Source organism: Eleutherodactylus coqui, chromosome 1 (genome assembly GCF_035609145.1).
Source record: "Eleutherodactylus coqui strain aEleCoq1 chromosome 1, aEleCoq1.hap1, whole genome shotgun sequence".
Taxonomy (NCBI): domain Eukaryota; kingdom Metazoa; phylum Chordata; class Amphibia; order Anura; family Eleutherodactylidae; genus Eleutherodactylus; species Eleutherodactylus coqui.
Window position 1 is genome coordinate 357,969,653 of NC_089837.1, and position 17,421 is coordinate 357,987,073.

A 17,421-nucleotide genomic window follows, 5' to 3' on the forward strand; every position below is an offset into this window, starting at 1 on the left:
TACTTGTTTTCTTCATTGTTTTTGCTTTTTGATGTTTTGTATTGTTTAGTTTTTAGTGTAGTTTTATTTAACTTTTCCGCTAACTTTGTAGTTTGCAGAAAACCCCTGACAACTGTGTCACTTATCCTAGTTATTTGTATCGCACCAAATAAAATACACACACAGGGCAAAAAAAGCATGTAGTGTGAAAGCAAAATGCTTTATTCAATAACTCAAAAAGTTAAAACTACATACAAAGATTCAGAATAAAGAATGCAATGTCCATAATGTAAGTACGGTATGTGTGAAGGCTGGTTACCAAAACATATATATCAGTTATAGATCATAATTAGAGATGAGCAAGCACGCTCGGATAAGGCAGTTACTCGAGCAAGCATCGCTCTTCTCAAGTAACTGCATTCTTGTCCGAGAAGGCTTGGGGAGGGTGGCGGCGGGGTGGAGAGTGAGAGAGATCTCTCCCTCCCTCCCCCCCACCCCCCGCTACCCCTCGCCGCCCCCCCAAGCCTGCTCGGTCGAGAATGCAGTTACTCGAGAAGAGCGATGCTCGCTCAAGTAACTGCCTTATCCGAGCTTGCTCGCTCATCTCTAATCATGCTCAATGGATGGAAAGATAAATAACATAAATCCAGTGCAAATAAGCACTATCACCACATTCAACCAAACAAAAAAAACAATAGCAAAGCCCTGACGTACATTTCGCTTGTTGCTTTTTCCAAGTCGTCCCGTTTAGTCAAGGGAGCTTCATCAACATTGTGTGACGACGTTAAACTGAGATCTAATTGCTGCATAACAGCAGTGATATAAAGAGCACAAGTTAAAACATAAGACTTTACTAGAACATACATGCCCTATTCGATGTTGGTTTGAGAAGATTGGGCACATTTTTAGATTCGAAGAACTCAAGTTTTCAAAAATAATTAAAGACCTCTGTTTCTGTCTACCTGACTTAAAGGGAAACTGTCATGACCTTTGAGCCTCATATCCTTGATGGATTTCTTGAAGGGTTTACTTTCCAAAATTAGGTCACTTTTGGGGATGTCATTGTTCTTGATACTGCAGAAGCTCTTCAGTTGCTTATTGCCTAGTTTTAGCATTCTATCCTGCTGAACTAATGAAGGGGTTTTGCCCTGAAACACATTTTCCTATGCTGGTTATATATTTACCTAAATAAAGGAGAAGTTTACACTAAATCGTCCTCATTAACTGTTTGTCTTTGGAGTGTTGCACCAAGCCACCAGTTTTTCTGTTTGTATTTCTCCACTTACCAGTGCTCACTTAGGTGGAGCGTCATCTGGTAGGGAGCACATCAATTATATCTGCACAATCTGAACCTCTACTGTCCTTGCCTCCTCTCTGGGCATGTAACGTCTTACCGGCGCTGGAGAGGACACGTGGGAGTAGTAGCTGTGCAGGGCACTAGAGAGTATGGATGCTAGGAGTTGGTAACGGGGAGTCTTGGTTGCAATACAATGGATGAGGTGGGTAATGTAGTCAGGAGCAAAAGCCAGGAGTTATTATTAGGAAGTCTTGGTTGCAGTACAATGGATGAGGCAGGTAACATAGTCAGTAACAAAGCCAGGAGTTGGTATTGAGAAGTCTTGTAGCAATAGCAGGCAAATAGAAGCTTGATCAAATGCTCTGGAGCAGAATAATCTCACATTGAGGGAGTGGCAGGGCAATCAAAGACAGAGGCGGGGTCAGGACCAGGAGGCAGGAGCTGTAGAACTGGGCTCAGGGAACAAGGCTGAGGTATGCAGGAGAGCTTGTTGAACAAGCTGGATAGCTCACTGGTGGAAGCTATTGACTGGAGTACAAGAAGACATATGTTCAAACCCTGACAGTAGCACCCACCTTCGAGAATATGTCCCTGAATATCTTTTGTGGAACTCTCTTGTGAGTTTCGGGGCATGCACCTTTTGTTCTGTTTCCCAGGAGTTTTCCTCTGGTCCATATTCCAGCCACTGTACAACATATTGTAATATTCCTCTATGTAATATGAAGTCAAGGATCATCTCTACCACAAATTTGTCTTGGCCTTGAAGCTTCACAGAAGGAGGAGGCGGTTGATGTCTTCCGACGAAGGTTTTTTCCTGAAATGACTTTAACAAGGAGACATGGAAAACAGTGTGAATCCTTAGGCTGCCTGGGAGCTTTAACCAAAAAGCAACTTGGCTGACCCTCACCGAGAATGGGAAGGGCCCAATGAATTTTTGCCTAAATTTTGGAGAGGGTACGTGGGCCTTCAAGTTTTTAGTGGAGAACCATACCTTTTCTCCAACCCAAAAGGTAGGAGCTGCTCGGTGGTGTTGGTTGGTGCTTTGTTATAGGCATTTTTGGCTTCCCACAAGGCTTCTTTTAATTCCTTCTGGGTTTCTGCTAACGCTGTCAGTCTGTTACTGACAGTCAGGACTGGGGTGTTGATAAGAAGGCTAGGAATGAAACAGGGTGTATCTCATAGTTGGCATAGAATGGGCCCTGAGTGGTAGAACTGTGTTGAGAGTTATTGTAGGTGAACTCCACTATCAATAAATAACACACCCACAGTCAGTCATCCTGCAGATGGGAAATGAAGCAGTGGAGATACTGCTCTACGGTCTGGTTTGTTCTTTCAGTCTGGCCATTAGATTGAGAATGAAAGGCAGAGGAGAGATTTACAGTAATTCCCAGGGCCATGCAAAAGTGTTTCCAGAACTTTGACGTGAACTGGACCCCTCTGTCAGAGAGCACATTATCAGGAATGCCATGTAGGAGGAAAACTTCTCAAATCATCAACTCCGTGGTGTACTCCACAGTGGGAATTCCTTTAATGGGGATGAAGTGAGCCATCTTCGTAAGTCAGGCCACGACAACAAGAATAGCAGTCCTCCCTTTAAAGGGAGGTAGATCTACCATGAAATCCATAGATATAGACCCCCATGGCCTGGGTGGGGCTGGAAGGGATTGTAGGAAACCAGAGGGTGAGCTCATAGCATCTTATTCTGAGCACATACCTCGCAAGAGGTGATATACCTCTTGACATCCTTCCTGCAGTCAGGCCTCCAGAAGGAACAAAGCAGGAGTTCCAGAGTCTTTGTAACTCCAAGGTGACCGACCAGCTTGGAATGGTGGCCCATTTAAGGACTTTGAGTCGACCAGCCATGGGAATGTATAGTTGATGTTCCCACCACCAAAGTATATTCTTGAAAGAGAACTTCACATCCTTAGGACAACTTAGGAAAGGGTCACTTTTGTAGCCTCCCTTGAGCTTTCTTAAAAGGTCCTCAGAATGCAGGATACCAAAAAAAATAAGGGGGAGGGGGGGGGGACAAAATTCTGTGATCTGTATTTAACTTCCCTTCAGGCTCTGAAAATATCCTGGACAAGGCATCTGCCTTGCCATTTCGAGAACCTGGGTGGTAGGACACAACAAAATTAAACCTGGAGAAGAACACAGCCCATTGTGCTTGTCTAGCAGATAACCTCTAAGCAGTATGGAGAAATTCTATTTTTTATGATCAGTAACAACCATTTCTGGATGATGGGCACCTTCCAAGAGGTTCCTTCATTCGGTGAAAACCGCTTTGATGGCCAAAAGTTCCTTATTCTTGACATCATAGTTTTTCTCTATGGGTGATAGGGTGTAGGACAGAAGTGCACAAGGATGTAGTTGCATTTTATCTCCAACTTGCTGAGATAGGATAGCTCCCACAGTGGAGTTGAAGGCGTCCACCTCTACGACAAAAGGAAATACTGGTCTTGGGTGGATCAGTATTAGTGTTAAAGTAAACAGAACCTTTAATTTCTCCAAAGCGACCTGTGCCTCTGGAGACCAAGAAAATGTGTGTGCTTTCTTTGTGAGGGAGGTGATGGAAGAGATGATCTTTTAAAAGTCCTTCATAAATTTTCTGGAGAAGTTTGTGAAACCGATCAGGTGCCATACTTCCTTCAAATTTCTTGGAATAGGCCAAACCAGGATGGCTTTAAGCTTGCTCAGATCCATACTAAGGCCATCTGGGAAGATAATGTAACACAGCAATTGAATTTGGGTCTGTTCAAATTCACACTTTTCTAGTTTGATGTAGAGGTTATTCTTTTTGAGTCATTCCAAGACCACCCGAACATGCCTGCGATTTTCCTCTAAATTGTCAGAGAAGATGAGGATGTTGTTGACGTATGCCAATACGAATTCATCCAACAGGTCTTGGAATACGTCATTGTGTCATCAACATAAAGTGTTGGAAGTAGAGATGAGCGAACGTACTCGGTAAGGGCGATTTCGCAATCGAGCACCGCGATTTTCGAGTACTTCACTACTCGGGTGAAAAGTACTCGGGTGCGCCGGGGGGCGGGGAGAGGCGTGGCGGCGTGGGGGGTAGCAGCGGGGAACAGGGGGGAGCCCTCTCTCTCTCCCTCTCCCCCCCACTCCCCGCTGCAACCCCCCGCGCCGCCACGGCGACCCCCCAATTTTTTCGCCCGAGTACGGAAGTACTCGAAAATCGCGGTATTCGGGCGAAAAAGGGGCGTGGCCGAGCACGTTCGCTCATCTCTAGTTGGAAGGTAGCTGGAGCATTGCAGAGACCAAACGGCATCACTAGAGATTCAAAATGTCCATATCTTGTTCTGAAAGAGTTCTCCATTCATTTTTGGGGTGGATCCATGCCACATTATATGCTCCTCTGAGGTTACAGATCCAGTTCAAAATACTGGAAGAAGAGGCACTGCATACAGCGCTTTTTCTTCCATCCAAAATCCAGGCAGCTGGGTGAAAAGCAGACGGACCCCATTAAAGTCAATGAAGTCTGTCAGGCTCTGTTCAGTTCCTTCTAGAGATGGAACCATTCAGCTGCTGGGAGTCCCCTTTCCTGCTCCCTTAGAGAACAGGAAAGTGGAATCCCCAGTGCAGGCGTAAAACTACCCTTACCTGGGTAAGGTGAAACCTAGGTGTAAATCCACCATCTCCTATGTATAATTATATATGAACAGCTGGTATAAGCTATGTATCTTGTATATAGTGATATCAACCATGCTGGTATAACTTGGGCTAGGATATAGCAGAATGGTCGATATCACTATATACAGGATGTATAACTTATACCAGCTGTACATATATAATTATATACAGGAGATACCCAGGTTATACCAGCATGCTCCATATCACCTAATACAGAAGATATTCATCCCCCTGTATATAGTGATATGGAGTATGCTGATGTAACCTGGATATCTCCTGTATATAATTATACATGTACAGCTGGTATAACTTATACCAGCTATATATATTTGAGTATATACCACCACATGTACTCCTCCTCCGCCCACTTGATTCTGTCAGTGCACCGCTGACCAGACCAATCACGTGGCCAGCAGGGCACTGAAAGACTGCAGATGGGACCAAACACAACTGCAGTCTCTCAGTGGAAGAGAGGAGCGCATGTCTGGGAAATCTGCAGCCTGTAGGATACAGGCTGCTGGCTCCCCCGGTAACAGCCCTTCCCTGCCTTAGCACCACCCACAGCTATCCCGTGGCAGTGAAACAGTATATGGTAGGGGCCCACGGGCTCCCGTTCGCTACGGGTCTGAGCTCACAATTGCGACCCCTAGTGGTACGCCAGTGCGTGGAAAGCTGTTTAAAATTATGGAAATGGTAATCCATGCAGACATGATTGCAACATTTGTCATCTTGCTGTCCAGAACTGATCATGTCAATCCCATATATATATGTCCGTGCTAACACTCTGTTAGCTGATGATTATTGGTACATTGGTGACCAGTTTAAGACTGAGTTTACGAATGCTTAGCAACATTACACTCTACTCTCATTAACTTTTCACGCTTAGACAGCAGCTGTTTACGTTCCGACTGCAGGGGATTTTGTGATGGAAAAGTCATTTAGTTACCACGCAATTTTTCAAGTTTTCTTGTCTTTTATGTCTTTGTCTCCCTTGTGGTTCACTTTCCAGACATCCCTATTCGTAGCTTTGTATGACTTGTCTGTCACAGTTTTTACTATTTTTCCCCGCTGTTGCTATCTCTATTTTTCTTCCACTGAGACACAGTCATAGCTCTGCCGGCTGCTAAGTTTTTCTATAATTTAATTTTCTTTTTATGATAGCAAGATTATCAAATACCTTAAGGCTCAACATTATCTATCACTGTTTTACAGTTAATTACTTCAGGAGAGGAATAGTCATTAGATTACAGTATCTCAGATGAGAATGTGTTCTATTAACACATTCCATGGTAAATAAATAGAAAAATCTATACTTAAGATATGACTGTGTGTTAATTCAGTTACTGCTAGAAGTGTTTCAAATAGCCTGCTGGGAATAAAGGGACATTATTGAAAAGAACACAACCCACAAAATATATTTTGGTGTATAAAATTCATAGCTTTTCTAGACTAATACTTGGCTCAAGTGGTTTTCAGAAGTGAGAGAGGCTTTGTGATCCTAGATAATATTAAAAGCTAAGTGAGTCATCTACCGCAGAACTTCTGAAAGTATTCAACATTTATTCTCTACTGTACTCCTAAGGGTACTTTTACATGAAGCGATAATCCTTCGCCCAAACGAACAAGCAGATGATGTCACAGTTTGCGCACTCGCTAGTGCGGTCAGTTTAAACACACAGATAATTTTTTTTTTTTTTGTACAGAATCATTCAGTTCGCTAAACCAGTCAATGAGAATGACTGAATGATCGTGAATTGCACATAAAAGGAATACGTTATTTTAAATGGATATATCTACATTCTCAATTTTTCTCTTGCAGGATTGCTATGAGATAGAAAAATTGCAGCACGTCCTATTTCCCTGCAATTCAGCCCATTATTTTCTATTGAACCAAAAAATATTACATCGAACTAACATACCATACGATGTGCATGCATGTGCGATTTCTCTTTTGTTTTTACTACTGAAACAATGTTTTTCACACACGTGAAAATTCAACCTGCACTGATGCAATACCTTTTTCTCACAAAATGCATTGCACTTGCAGAAGTATGCAGGTTTGCAAGTTCAATATTGGTCTGAGTGTCTGATATTGCCTGTGAAAATAAAACCTAAGGCTCAGTCACACAGGCGTTTTGTCACGCTTTTATTTGTGCGCATAACTAATGCGTTCAAAAAATCGCTTGACCGAAGCTGGCATCCCGGCGGAAAAAACTCTGCTAGCAGCGTTTATCCGCACAATAAGGCTCGGTCACACGGGCGTTTTGATGCTCAAAAAGAGCGCTGCCCGCTATTCTCTGCCACAGCTGTCACAGAGGAGCATGATGTTCTCCTATTGAATTCCATGTAGCTGGCAATACAGCCGGCTCCATTGAAAGCAATGGGCTGCCAGCCAGCGCTGTAGTAATTTTCGGGGAAGGGCTTAAAATATAAGCCCTTCCCTGAAAACAATCCTAAAAATGTGTAAAAATTTAAAAAAAAAGTATACTCACCTCTCTGCAGTTGCCAGAGCTCAGCCGCATCCAGCCGGCTCTTCTCCTGAACTGCTCTCAGTAGTATTCAGCAGCTGAGCCACTGAATACTACTGAGCTCCGGCAGCTGCAGAGAGGTGTGTATACTTTTTTTTTTACGCATTTTTAGGATGGTTTTCAGGGAAGGGCTTATATTTTAAGCCCTTTCCCTAAAATTACTACAGCGCTGGCTGGCAGCCAATTGCTGTATTGCCGGCTCCATTGAATTCAATGGGAGAACATCGTTCTCTTCTGCCACAGCTGGATCACGATCTTCAGTATATGTTCTCAATGGGGTCGGTGCTGCTGCTGCTGGCCCCATTGAGAGCAAGGTGTCGCATCAGGGGTTCCACATACGCAGAACACCGATTTGTTGCAGAACGCACTTACATGCGTTCTGCAAATCGTTGTGTCCTATAATTTTTGCCGCATGGGTCTGTGCGCATGTAAAATTCACACATGTGACCGCTCGCATTGCAAAGCATTGGGTCTATATAGAGACGGATCGCAAACGCAACTGTCAGATGCGTGTACAAACACTCGTGTGACTGAGCCCTCAGGCCGTACCATTCTGTGTGTTACCCAATGTGTGGGATACCCATGCTCATGTGAAACACAGACCAAAATAGGACATGCAGTAATTTTTCAGACTCAAACCATCGATCTAAGTGAAAAATTGCTAATGGGAATGAACCCATTTAAATGAATGGGTTCATTTTACATGCTAATTCTGTCATGTCAGACACGGACAGAACTTGCACAAGAATACTGGCCATGTGAATACTGTCTGAGGCTTCATTACCACGAGCGTATATCGGCGTCTGTTTTCACGGTCGGCCGATATACGCTGTGATCTGATGCATTGGATTTCAATGCATCAGATCACATGGCCAGATTCCCACGACGTAAAAGTGCCCGGCCAATATAGCGCCGGGCATTTTTACATCGGGTCCAAAAGACAGTCCTGGAACTGTCTTTTTGGCCAAAATACATCGGATGCTGCATGGGCTCCTATGGAAACCAATGACGGCAGGCCGGAGAAGGGAGGTGGGAGGGAGTTTAACAGCGTGATTGCTAAACTCCCTCCCTCTTCTCTCCTCCCTTCTGGCTGATTCCAATGGGATGGGGCAGGAGGGGAGCAGAGCTAAGCCTCCTCCCTGCCCCTTGTCCGCAGCCATAAATTGAAGAAGGTGGGATGGGGCGGTGCTTAGCTCTGTGCACCCATTCATGAGCTTTTATGCCCAAGATGGTAGTGTATATTAGCCGGTTGTGAAAACGTCGGCCGATATACGCTCGTGGGAACAAAGCAATAAGGAGTATTCTGGAAAGAGAAAGTTTTTTTTAAGTTTCACTCACCCCCTGGTTGTGAAAACATTACCTGTTTAACAGGCCACAACATTATTATTATGCATTGTTCAGATCTATAATATAACACCCCTAGAAATCTAGATACAGAATTGAGGGTTGGCTATGTATATGCCTGATTTTGCTAAGGGCTCCTTTACATGAGCATATATGTGTGCACAATACACAGAGAAAAGATCCCACTGATTTCAACGGGTTCATTCTCATTTCCTAATTTTGTGCATGCATTTCTCACACGCACCAAAAATAGGAATTCTCTATTTTACTGCGCACTTGCACCGCAATGGTCCCCTGATAAGTCTACGCAGATGCGCGAATGCACGCTGAATGCACACACAAATGCTCAATACACTGTGAAATTCTGCTGAAAAAGAACACACTAGGTCCTCATTCGGCTAAATAGCCATTTAAATTAGGGCAGGTTTGTCTGCTGCATGCAAATTAACATGCCTTGTGTGAGCAAGAAGTACATTACAATGCACCAATACACCTTCAAATCAACCCCATTGATAGTTTATGAGGGATGTTCATTAAAGATTTCCCCTGACCCACTTGCTGTCCGCTGAGAGCAATGAAACTTGGCACAGTTATTAGTCCTTCTCTACATAGGTGCCACCTAGTCACACACACTTCTCCCATCTCCCTATGCAACTGTAAACACCTCGCTTGTAGAAGTCGATAGGTTGCTCCAAAAGCCACGTTGTGACTTCAGAAATCAGAGTCTCATCATCTGGAAAATGCTTGCCCTTCAAAAATGACTTAATTGTTGGAAAGAGGGGGAAGTCCGATGGTCCGAGTTCTGGTGAATAAGCAGGATGCAGTAGAACTTCATACCCGCAGCAGCGTGCTTCCATCTGGGCAACATGTGAGTTGTGAACTGGGGCATTGTCTTGCCGTAGGTGGACACATTTGGTGAGCATGCCCCATCTCTTGGTTTTGATGGCCTCCCACAGCAGTGAAGCATAGTATACCCCAGTAATCATGGTATACTTTGCTAGAAACTCCATCAAGACTACTTCATACTGGTCCCAAAAGACTGTGAGCATGACCTTGCCTTCCGAGGGTTGGGTCGCCCTGGAATTAGAGTCGTTTCCACCGAAGTTTGACCACATTTGAATTGACAATGCCAGTTCTTGACTACATCATATGATCGGGAATCCTCTACATTAACCTCTTTCATCTCATCGAATGTCTCCCTTGTTGTGCGGCCTTTCAAGTAAAGGAATTGACGACTACTTTGTTTTCCACTGGGTCCATTATCAGACCTCGCACCACTTCAGTGCCTGTAAAAGAAAGACCGTTATCATTTCAAAGTTGCAAATTGGCACGTCAGCTATAGAGACTTATATCATCCCACATGTGCCATTTCAGGATCCTGCGAGAAATAGAAGTGGGTTAGGGGAAATCTTTAATGAATGCCCCTTGTAAATACGCTGCGCTGAAGGGTGTGCATTTGCGCTTATGCTCATGTGAAGGAGCCCTAATGGTCATACTGATCCTCTGTCATTTTAACCAAGCATCAATTGACATAATAGCATGTTGGTCAATGCTGGTTCTGCTGTTCACACTGGCAGAGGACAGCTGCACATCTCTCTGTTTACATAGGTAGATGTGCAGCCAACTAGCAAGCATTTTTATGCTTTCATAAATGAGCCAATTAGCTGATGAATGAGCATTTGCTCATTCATGACTGATCATTTTCATCTTGATCATTTACACTGCTTGATAATAAAGAAAATGAACATTTTGGCAAACATTCATGTCCTGTTGGACAGTGTAAAAGGCTCTTAAGTCTCTATGAGTTTCAGAAAGATCTGAGCAAGATTGCTCAATTCTGAATAGAGAAGTGGACAAACATATGTCCGGTTCTCTCCCTTTAAGGCTACAAGAGTTACAAACAAGATTACTCAGGTCTGAATTGAGAGGTGGTTGAACGTCAACTCAGCTCTGAAGTCTATAGATGTGTGTTGAGAGAGCATGACCACCTTACTAGTCAGTCTGTGGCCACCATCTGGATATGTGGGAATTTGAGAAGTTATAACCCCTCCTACCAGACAAAAAATGGCATATCTACAGGATACTTCATCAATAGGGGTCTGCCACCAGGAACGTCCTCTGATCAGCTGTTGGCTGGGCCAGCATTCTCATGCACTGAGCTGATTTCTGCAGGAAGCAGACAGCTCCATTCCCACTGCAGTGATCAGGTTTGGTATTACAAGCAAAGTTCCCGTTGAAGTGAATGGGATCATTGCCTGCAATACAAAATCAGGCCACTACAGAAACAGAGCCATCTGCTCCCTGCAGAAATCAGCCCATTGCATGAGCACACCAGCTTGGTGAACAGCTGATTGGCGGGAGCACTGAGCATCAGACCCTCATTGATCTACCACTGATGGCCTATCCTGAGGATAGGCAATCAATAGTTTACAACTGGACAATCCCTTTAATACAGGAAAGCTCTGAGATAATTTTATATACTGCATAGCAACTCACATTTATAAAGGTGAGATTAAGTGATCCACCTCTCTTTGTTATGTTTTATGGATGCAGATGGTATTCCAACTTTTGTGTCCATGCAATTGCCGTGATGTATATAATCATCACAGTACAGAAACTACCAAATACACAGTGATTTAAAAAAGAATAGTATACAAGTAAATTTGATTTATTCATACATGCATTAACATATAAGAGCCAGAATGACATGAACAAAGAAGAACTCTTCAATGTACCTTACAGATTTCAACCACAGAACCTATTATATATATGTATGTATATATATAACTTCTCCTGAGGAAGGAAGATTGATGCAGTAACTCAACAAAACACGTTGAGTTATGACTGTTGAATGTCAATTCCTGTATGCATAAATCAGCTTTACTTCTGCACCATTCTTTCTGCATCATCCTATACTTTCCTATAAATTACATAGAGGCATACTACAATATCAGCAGAAAAAGTCTTTTGAGTTCTTTGAGTGAGGAAGATGTACAGTAGTGTTGAAGTAATCACTTAATTCAGGTTTCAATGGGTATTGTTGCCATATCAATCAGGTATATACCTGATTATATTTGATGCAATGGAGAAGAAAACAATGAGAAGCACTCCGGTGATGTTTCTAAGTGCTTTATTATTGCATAATGTATATAGCGAAATTTCTAGCAGTTGATCACAGCCTACCTCGCACCGTCAACATCCCATCAAAATCCAATAAATATTGCATAATGAATCATATAGCAAAGTTATAGATTTGTGCGCATGCATGTATCCATAATTGTATAATCATGTGTCTAGTAGCTGAGAATTCTTACATGATGTTCCATTTTTAAGGTCTTGTGGCCTTGGAAATAAGACATCCAGTACATTAATGCCAAAACATCTAAAAGCATGATTATGAATACAAGGACACTTGTTTGTACGAAGAATTCATCATTATTATTATTATAAATCGTATTTTTCCATAGCTGATGCGCTGTTTTGTGAAGTGTGACAAATGGCTGTAGGAATAATATGCTTTACACCATTATACTTAAGTTACTCTCACAGTAGCATATTATTTTCTTTAGAGCAACAGATTTATTATTTGCCTATAATATAAAGTGTTTGTATTTTGTCTTTAGCTCTTTATTAAAAATAAAAATGGGAAACGAATTTAAATCTATAGCTATATATTTACATTCTATACAAAGTCACCTACAATACTTATAATATTCATACAGATGTGTCAATCAATTCACAATAGAAAAATAGCATAAAAGCCATTGCAGATGATCCCAACCTGGCATTTCAGCATTGCACGTTTTGCTGCACATGGGCATGAAGAAAAATAAGATTTGCTGAAAAAACCTCACCTGCTGCGGTAGAATCATTTTATTTCACAGAGGGAAACCTTGGATGATCTTTGCAGCTTAAGACAGAAGTCTACAAAAGCTTTCATGTGTATACTATGCAAATGTCACAACTGATCCTCGCTGACATAATAGAAAGTATACTCAGCATGCTTTAATAGGGATTAGGAATGGACATAGTATGCAGCTTCTCTTTGTTTTATTGAAGGTTAAATATCTGAATGACAAACTATGAATAATCTTAGTAACTTTCTGAGCATGCTCACAAAGCTCATGGATGAGGCTTATTGATTTGATTATTCTTTTTAATTGCTTGTATGGCTTAACTTGATCATAGTACGGATGGAGCATATGTGCTTCTGACATATAGTCCTATAGTTCTGACACCCAGCTGTTGGATATCCATTGAAGATGTTTGGATAGCTAAGGCAGAGGGAATTTCACTACATTACTTCAGCTGATCCAGATGAGAGGGATGTTGCATTATGTTCCCAAAAGCAGATGTGAAACTGACATATGAAGAAGTAGCAGCAATGTCTCCTGATGTCAGTTGAAAAGCTGTCTTATTACTTACAATCCTGAGTCTATGAATTCAATCGCAGTTTGTATCTGTGGCAAGATCCTTGTGGAACTTTCTTCTTATCATAACTTTTTGTCATTCATCACTATTTTATATCAAAGTGTACATTTATTTTTTCATCATGAACGCTTACAAACAAAACAATGGAGATACCTGCATTACTTTGAGGCCTCATTCTTTTAATCATTAAACCAGAATTTACATATCAAAGTTCATGGAGGATCTGAGCAAAAGCTATGGTGAAGGAGGAGCACTCCCCAGTCACAGTGTCATATAATGTGTTTCCAACTGTTGGGGGTCTGTCAACGGAGACCAGTGCTGATGTTGCCTGAGTCCAAATTCAAAGGAAAGTTATAATGAGTACTCATAGAGAACCATAATAAGCCACTACACACAGAGTCTAGTGAATCAGAATGAATTCTACTTTATTGTTGAACATTGCTAGTTTTTATGCAAGATGAAAAGAAGGCGTACCCAAATGTTACCTGATACTAAGTTTCAAACTACTTTACTTCTGATATTGCTGACCAAGTCCTCATTCCAACAGATTACAATATGGCTGTAAATCAAAGCCTTCTAAACAAAAGGTATCAGCAAAACTGTGTGAAGTGGACATCAAACAGTTGTATATGATCATAAAGATTGACTCCACACTGTCTGAGTACAAACTTAATTAAACCTCTTCCCAGACCAGAATGTAATCTTAAAAGTCCATCCTGTTAAGTTCAACAATTTGCACATCAAAAGAGGGGGCATTGTTTCTAGTTTGCACATAAAACTGGTTTAGTCACCTACTTAGTATATTCAGTACATTCTGGTCAAAGGTTCAAACTTGTATTCAAGATGGCTGAATGAAATAATACATTTAGTATTTTAAAATCGTCATCCAAATAGACGCTTGAATATACCTTTTTACATATGATTCTATATCCAAGTTCTATTAGCAACTTCCGGAATGTTTTACATATTTTTCATTTCCATAATACATAACATTATACAACCAAATAACTAATGTCACATTTATTACACTGTTTCCTTATCTTTCTTTTGCTGGGTTATTTAAAAAATAGGATTAACCCCTAACACAACTTAATGGTGGTTCCACGAATTTTTTTTTCAAACAGGTAAAATGTGAAAATAAAAACATTTTTCTATATACCATTCATTTCCATTTCTCTGTGAAAATGTTCCCTGTTGGCATCTCATCTATAGCACCAGGCCACATTGTTCAATATGTCCTCTCTCCTATGATATTCTAGTTAGCAGTGCAGGGAGATAGGATATCAGATTTCTAAGGCTGCCTGCACACAAATGGATTTGCATTGCGGAATCCATGGTTGGCGTCTGATCCACAGCAAATACCGTCCATAGTATTCTATGGAGACATGCTTTTTCCTGCACACTTGCAGAAACCAATTGCAGTTTCTGCAAGCAGAGGAAAAATTGCAGCATGCTCCATTTTCGTGCGATGTATGCACAGACATCTTCCATTGAAGACAATGAAAACCGTCCACTGTGGCCCATTCCGCAATTGTGGACCGGTCACGGATTCCATGTCATCGTCTAGCGACGGAACAGAAAGAAAATTTGAAAGTGAGCCGCTGGAGCCATCCACAGTACAGATGAAGATGAGAAAAGGCAGGTAAGTGCAGACGCCGGGCACAGTCAGGGTTGGATTCTGCTGTGGGCTCCCGCATGAGCAAGCCAGGTCCGCCGTGTGCAGGTGGCCTTCTATTTTATTAAAAAGTGTAGGATCATTTATGTTCTGTTAAAAGCTATAAGGAGAACTAAACCAACCTTTAGAAATTTACACAATGAAAACTTTTAGAGACAACTACCCAAAACTGCATTAAAAAGGGGTCTTGTTTTATGGCAAGTTCCAAGATGAGAATAAATGGTTTCACATTCACAAGGTAAATATCAATGAAGTTTACTTAAAATGATAAAAAGTAGATATACATGCAAGCTATCAAAATACATCCAAGATATCAGGAATATACACATAGTACATCAGCAGGATACGGAAAGGCAAGACAATATTATGCTTGGTATCAATGGCATGTGGCAAATTGATCTGGAGGTTGCGGAGCCAAATTGATGTTTATCAGCCCCAAAGGCTTAGAGTAGACTTCACCAACAGCATTACATGCTAGACCCGTCCTGCCATTGTCTGCAGTGAACGTATAAACCATGGATGATGCTGCGTCATATTTCTACTAAATTATCTACTGAGACATATAGCTAGTCTGTCTGTGTTGTAAGGCAAAGCTTTTCTCTTATCTATTAGAGAGGCATTGCAGATGTAAGAATTTCTTCCATTCCTTAAGAAATACAAGCCTTGTCAACTAAGCTGGCAATACATTGATACCAGGTTAGCTTGTAGGTCCCAAGAGTTCTTGCAAACAAGTGGGTCTGCAGTGTGCATGTCCATTAACATCATTATTTAGGAATATTTTTAAGTGTCAGCTTGTGTTAGGTTTAAAGTAGGGGCTTTCCTGGCTAGGAGTATATGTTGAATACCTGTTTATAGATTAGCGGTATAGAGTCAAAAATACCCCTTGCATATACAAGTCTTCTAAGGGGGTATTCTCAAAGAAAATAGGCAGTATGGATAATGGAACTGAAAAATCTGTCAGAGGAAATCTGCTCTGGTTAAGATGGTAGTCTTCTCATAGTGGTCGACTTCTGGAGAGGTTTTGTGCTACAGTTTTTAGCTTCAAATGCATTTATTGAAAAACAAGAAAAACTGTAATATAAAGCACTCTGTCCCCACGCAGGTGGAAAAAAGGATCAAAATGATACATGGTCAGATGCAAATACATACCTTTGGACCAACAAAGTGGCTTTAGTTTAAGAGGCTAAAAAGATCAACTTTGTTAATGATACATGAAACCCATTGTGCAAGTATTAAGTAACAAATTGGTTTAATTAAAATGCAGTAATATAAAACTAGAAAAAGTGTATCTGTAACAGGGCCAACTGGAGATGTGGACTGACTGGATTACTGATTTGGCATAACATTAACCCCCTGAGTGGCACGCCCAGAAATTTTCCAGGACGAGCTCCACTGCCCATAGTGATATAGCCCAGAAGATTTCCGGGCTGTCTTTTACTATGGGACCTGCAGAGCACAATGCCATAAGCTGTGGCATTGTGCTCTGCCTGCAAAGTCCCACACAGAGCAGTGCAGGACCTTGAAAATAGAAGCAGGAAGATATTACTGATCTACCGGCAATCTCCGGCTTCTATTTTCAAACTCCTGCACTGCTTTGGTTACAGGTTGCCATGGAGACCATTGGCTTGTCAAAAGCCAGCCGTTAGTCTCTGTGGCAGGGAGAGCTGGTGCTTGGCTGTCAGAAGATAGACAGGCATCAGCTATTACAGGATAGATGGGAGAAAACCTCAGATCTCTGCCGAGTTAACCCTTTACATGCCATGGTCTACTTGACCACAGCATGTTAGGGCTGACAGAGGGAGGGGGCTCCCCCTGTCAGAGGATAGCCGGGCACCAGCTCTTACACAGCAGAGATGGGAGAAAACCTCCGATCTCTGCTGTGTTAACCCTTTACATGCCGCGGTCTATGCGACTGCAGCATGTAAAGGGCTGTCACCATCGCACACCCGGAATGTGATCAGGGGGTCCTGATGGGTTCTAAAGCAACTTGCCACACGCAAACTACTTTAGAATTCTCCCTGCTGTCATCTCCCTGCTCGGCTTTCAAATCCCCCGCCATCAGCGCTGTGTTACTGTGAGCTGTGATTGGATGGAGTTTTGGCTGTGATTGCCTAGCGCTCAATCCAATCACAGTGCTTACTTACACAGTGCTGACAGAGTCGAGTAGAGAGGACGGTGAGGATGACAGCGGGGAGAATTCAAGCCGCTTGCCGCACAGACAGACGCCGGCTGGGAGGTGAGTATGGAGGGGTTTTTTTTTTACCCAGTATATACTTGAGTATAGCTCGGCTTACACTCGAGTGTTAGGGGTCTTAGCCAGACCGTAATGTTACCATGCAGCGCGGCGCGGGGTCCCGTGGTCAGCGCGCGTCGCTCCGGCTTCGGCTCCGGCGTCCTGGAGCTATGTTGTCAGGGCTCTCCCGGCGACATGAGGCGGCCGGTGTGCGGCGGCATGGGCGAGTCCGCCTGTAGGGCGTCACCCGCACCCCTTCCTCTCTCTTGTACTGTGAGTG